The 6256-nt window shown below is 35.0% G+C and overlaps 1 long non-coding RNA gene across 1 annotated transcript; it reads left to right on the top strand.

The window, feature by feature from the left end:
• LOC109829517 lies at window positions 2461-4981 on the top strand. The gene is made up of 3 exons (XR_002244053.1): window positions 2461-2483; window positions 4747-4842; window positions 4933-4981. It is a non-coding gene; the product is annotated as an uncharacterized LOC109829517 (long non-coding RNA).

Below are 6256 nucleotides of genomic sequence, written 5' to 3'. Positions count from 1 at the left end.
AAAGTATGATTTCCTCGCTGAAGATCCATAATCTACGAGGAACCGTTTCCTCATCAAAAGAATCAATTAGCGAGGAAATAATAGTTTCCTCATTATTAGTTTGGCGGGGGAAAAAACCCGCCAATTTCAATGGTGACAAATTTAAGGCTTCCTCGTTAAAAGTTTTTGTTTTTACTAGGAACCGTTTCCTCGTTAAAAAGAACATATTAGTGAGGAAATTATAGTTTCCTCACAATTTGCAACACCCGCCAAATTCATTGATGGTAAATTAAAGGTTTTCTCGCTAAAATTTTTCTTTTACGAGGAACTGTTTCCTGGTTAAAAAACCTATTAGCGAGGAAATAATAGTTTCATCATTATTAGTTTGGCGGAAAATGTGCAAAACCCGTCAATTTCAATAGCAACAAATTTAAGGCTTTTTCGCTAAAAGTTTTTTTTACGAGGAACCGTTTTGCCGTCAAAAAGAACTTATTAGCGAGGAAATTATAGTTTCCTCATTATTAATTTGGCGGAAAAATGTACAACACCCGCCAAATTCATTGACGACAAATTAAAGGTTTCCTCACTAATCTTTTTTTATTTTACGAGGAACCATTTCCTCGTTAAAAGAATCAATTAGTGAGGAAATAATAGTTTTATCATTATTAGTTTGGCGGGAAAATGTGCAAAACCCGCCAAATTCAATGATGACAAATTTAAGACTTCCTCGCTAAAAGATTTTGTTTTGTGAGAAATCATTTCCTTGTTAAAAAACCAATCAGCGAGAAAATAATAATATCCTCATTATTCGTTGGCGAAGATTTTGGTGGGAATTTGGGTAAAAAGTAGGCGGGTACTCAAAGAAAAGAGCGGGTCTCTAATATCAGTGGCCTAACAAATGTCCATATACAAGTCAACAATCGTGGGCCAATTTAGATTTTTTTGAATAAATGTCCAGCACGAGGTAAAGCTCCAGTATGGATAGAAATAAGGATTTGGTTTGTCAAGTTGATGGTTCATTTTTGTAGGTTTTTGCACAATTCACATGAAGATTAACAACCAATTAATATTTATTCAGGTTCAAAGGGATCCCAATGTAAAGGATTGCTCACAAATCTGATAAGATTTAAACAATTTATGATTTTTGAATATATATTTATTTCATACTTCTGAAATTAGATTATGTTAATAGATAATATTGACTTCTGAAAATATTTCTCTCAATCTCAACACGGCGCTGCAGTGCTGCACTTTGAAACTTAGAGGTTCTCATTTCACTACTACAAAAGGCCTTATTAGCAATAGTTAATAAGTAAACTGTTGCTAATGGGACCTATAAAAAATGGGATTCGGATCCTCTCCACTACAAAAAAGTAATGAAAAGATCACTATTTTTAATCTCAATTATTGATTACTTAGTAGGCGGTTTTGATACAATCTAAATCTAATACTCACCATACCCACGTGTATTGCACTCGTTCCTAATTTGCACTCAAATAAAAAAATCACAACCATCAACTAGATAATTAATGGTTGTGATTATGTAGTGGTCTTTCCACTATTTTTTTTCTAGTGGAGAGGACCTGAATCTTAAAAAACGGGACCACTGACAACTCACTTCATATTTCTATTTGAAACGGTTTCCTTTTTTCTTTTTTATAATTAATTAACCAAAATCTGAATTCTTAGGGAGGGGGGAAACAAAAACTTTGGCGGCAACATGGGGGAAAAAGCCTAACTATTACCCCATATCTTGTTATTTTTCACTCTTGCTAGGATAACTTGTTAATAAGTTTTAATTGGTATTTAATCGGATTAGATTAGCATAAGACCCTAATCACCCCCCTCTAGGGTCTTACACCTCTTCCTTTATTCGGCGCCCCCGCCTCCCTCCGCCCCACCGCCCTCTCTCCCCTCTCCATGTTCCTCTATTCGGCTTCCCCGCCCGCCTCTCCGTCGCCCTCCTTTCTCTCGCTGCACGATAGGTTAAGATGATGCTCTGATATTCGTAAGTGCACTCCAATCCTTGTTCTTGCAGATATAATGTTACTGTAATTAGTTTACTATCGGTTTATTTCCTCGATATTTATTTTTCATCAATGGCATCCTGGTGTTTTACTTGATGACCTAGCGATAGCAGGGATGAGGGTACTAGCATCACAAGGTTAGTTGATTGCCTTTCCTATAGGGCACCTGACTCTGTAAGTTTCTCTTTGGTAAACCCCTGGGTTTAGTATTTTGATGGTGTATGATCTTGCACATGCTTCTCTAGCATTGAAGCAATCTTTTCTACCCTCTGGACAAAGTATTATCCTTCTAGTACTATAGCACTTAACAAAGATTATCCAAAACCTCTGTATGTAAATTTTCCAAGCAATTTTTTTTGCTGCAGGGTGCATCGTGCAGGTCCACACAAGCAGATTTACTATGAGCCTAGGGAAGTAAAAGCTGCAATAGTTACTTGTGGAGGCCTATGTCCTAGTCTAAATGATGTTATTAGACAGGTATAATTTTCTCTCATCTTCACTAGTAAAATCACCAGGCACCCGTTTTTTTGCCAACTCATCAAGGTCGGATATTTTCTCTTAACTCATGTCCTAGAATCAAATTCTATATGTATCATGGACAGTTAATATTTATAGAAACGCAAATGATCATTTTTTGCCACACTATAAGCATTATTGAAAGTAGAGTTTAGTTTGATACCTGGCATTTAATGTGGGAATATGAAACCTTTTCGACATTGCATCAACGTCAAGTACATAAATTATCTTGACAGAAGCTTTAAGTGTCTCTTCATGCCTGAGTTGCATCATTCACATCGGTGATGCACTGTGGGCATTAGTGATGAATTATATTGATCTAGAATGTCATCCACATGGTGCAGCATCACTAATTGGTATGTAAGCTCAATTGGCCAACTCTTCTAATGTCTAGAAATGAATTTGTAGCGCAAGAACTTAATCGCACTGGATGATATCTTCATCTGACCTGCAAACCTAGAATTCACTGTCTCGGCAAGTCTTAAATAATGTGAATCCATCACAACTATCATTCTGTCACATTTGCGAATATAAAAAAGACATTCTACTAAGGCCAGTTAAAAGTGTGATGCTTTGTCTCTTTACCTGTCAAACACAATGATTAGTTGCGAGAGGCCACTTCTACAAATTAGTATGGATTTTAACTGATGACATGGTAATGTAAAGCCCAATCCCGATATGCAGTTTTAAACTTGCTATGTTATTATGCCACAATTCTAGCTACATGAACTCAATGAGGCTGCACTTTGGAGGTGAATATTAATGATTTAAATCATTGTCCAAGATCCTAATTCTCTTGGAGATTGTTTGGTAGCATAAAAGTACGACAAGGTTATTTTCATGACACTCGACAGTGGGCATGTGATTCGCAAAGATTGCCCCCAAAAGATCTCACTAGTGAAGCTCAATGTTGCAATGTTGGGTGGGTCTGGAAATGCATTCCTGGTGCAGGTTGATTTTTGGTCAATTTTTCGTAGCACTGATCTTATTCCAATTCAATTATTTCTAGCATATTGCTAGTCTAAGAATGACTAAAGCACAGCATTTCACTAAAACGAGATTCCTTGGTTTAAATATAGACCGACATGTTGGCCAATGTGCTGGTTGACAACATTTGCTACAAAACAATATGATTTATCGTTTCATTACTTTTTCAGCACTATATCGTGTTTTTCCTGATATATCTCTGATACATTGAGCAACCATTTTGGCCTAAAAAATTGACTGACTTTGCACTCACTATGGGTTTTATTTGTCTTAAAGATCGAGTTTGATTTTTTAACTCAATTAAACTTTGAACCCAAACCTGTATCCGCTAATGCCTAATAGAAACACTCATAAGAACAATTAGGCTCAATTAAGCTCTAATTCTCCTAATAGAAACACTCATAAGAACAATTGGGCTCAATTAAGCTCTAATTCTTTGCAAGAGTGTTGCAGCTCTTGCAGTTCCCGACCATCTGCCTTGAGGTTAACTGTGTGCTGTGTTGCTGTCCTAACCATGTCATCACCATCGATTGTTGCCTACCATAAGCCCCTCCTCTTCTCTACTGCTTGATACCAATAAGCTACTCTTTGCTCCAAAATGTATCACTGTTTTTAACTCTTCCTATTTTCATCATGGATATTATGTAAAACCTTCGGCTTATGAGATTTGAGAAGACATAGGATTTATATATGAGATAGGTTTAGTCATAGCATTATACTCTTAGAAATATTAGTAACTTCTTTAATAATTTCAAGGTTTAAGCATAAACAAGACGTGAGCACATTTCAATTATAGTTCCATTCTTTGACACAAAGTATTATACACACATGCACACTATCCGATTTGACATCCTGATATTTACTAAAGAACCCTGATATTTCACTAATATATGCTACCAGATACAGAACTTTTTTTTCTCTTACTTGACCTGGCACTCAATATTTACTACCCTAATGAGATATGCAGTTTGGGAGCCATACACAGATATGTATGTATATATGTATGTATGTATGTACATGTTGCACATATATTTACTTTTTCTCTAGTGTCAAGACCTTAGCTGATATGTCTAAACAATAGCTACATTGGCTTATCAAAGCAAATCAACTGTGTAATGATTTTTTTTGTTGTGTAATGTCTTTTCTTCATTCAGGACGAAGGGCAAACTGTACTCATATCATTACGTATCCTATCTATACTAACATATTCTATAGTAACATTTTCTTATTTTTATAGATAGTATTTACTCTTGAAAAGTATGGGGTTAAAAATATAGTCGGAATACCATTTGGCTATCGCGGATTCTTTGATGAAAGATTGTCAGAGATGCCTGTAAGAACACTTTCCTCTAGAGTCTTTTGGATGAAAGATTAAGTATGTCCATTTATTTTAATTGTCAGTTTGCTATTTTTTCGTCTGTAGCTTTCCCGTCGAGTGGTGCAGAACTTAAATCTAAATGGCGGAAGTTTTTCGGGTGTTTCGAGTGGAGATGGTAAGGTTGATGAGATTGTGGATAGCATTCAGGTATTTTGGGTGCAAAGGAAAAATGGGTAAGTAACGTGTCAATGATGCATGCTTTTATAATATTTTAAGAATATAGGTGAAACTGATATTACTGTTCTAAAGAGGATTATATTGATTAGGTTGTAATTGAGAAGTTGCATATGATTGAACTGGATATATATTTTTGCTTATAAGATCAAATGATAAAGATGCGAGCAGATACCACTCAACTTGGTGGAACTCGAACAACGACAGATGAAGAAGATCAAATGATAAAGATGCGAGCAGATACCACTCAACTTGGTGGAACTCGAACAACGACAGATGAAGAAATTTGTGCAAAAGTTCTCAAAGTCAAATCATGCTACATTAAGGGTTGTGGTTTTGGCCCTAGACCACCACCATTAAGGCTCTCTCGTTCTTCAATGAGTGAAATGTCTGAAAAGTATAAAGAGTTATAAAAACAGTTTCAAGAGACCCAACAACTTGTAGGAACTCAACAACAAAAGATCGATGCACAAAATGAGGTAATCCAAAGATTGGAGGAGCAAGCTAAAAAGTTTGAGGAGTTTATGGCTAATATCAGCTTATATTCTTAGTGAATTTAAACTTGGAGAAATATTTTTTTGATCGTGTTGCATTTGTTATTGCTTTAGACTAGCATTGTTACTTATGGTAGAAACTTGTTTGGTTTATTTATTTTAATTGTTTTGATGTACTGTGGTGACAATTGATGACAATTATTTATATTTTGAGTGTTTTTCTTGTAATAGCATTATTATTGATGAAATAAAAATTGATGACAATTATTTATATTTTGAGTGTTTTTCTTGTAATAGCATTATTATTGATGAAATAAAATTTTCTCATTATAAGTATACTGCTTACGTCGTCAAAAGAATATTTCATCGTTATAGAGTATTCTGCTTACGTTGATAAAAACATATTTCCTCACTATAGTGATACAACCTATAACGGCAAAAGTAATTTTTCTCGCTATAGACCATATAATCTATATTGACAAATATAAATTTCCTCATAATTGAATTTCTTTGGCGAGGAATATGGGGCACAACCTACAACGATAAATTTAAATTTCCTCGTCTTTGAGTCCCTTTACTGAGGAATTGTTTCCACCTGAAAAAGATACATATAATGAAGAAAATCAATTTTCTCATTAAAGATTTATCTTTGGTAAGGAACAGTTTCCTCGCTAAAAGATACTTACAACGATAAAAATAGT

This window comes from Asparagus officinalis, chromosome 2 (assembly GCF_001876935.1).
Source record: "Asparagus officinalis chromosome 2, Aspof.V1, whole genome shotgun sequence".
Taxonomy (NCBI): domain Eukaryota; kingdom Viridiplantae; phylum Streptophyta; class Magnoliopsida; order Asparagales; family Asparagaceae; genus Asparagus; species Asparagus officinalis.
Note: the sequence above shows the minus strand (reverse complement) of the source record. Positions and strands in the feature narration are given on the sequence as shown.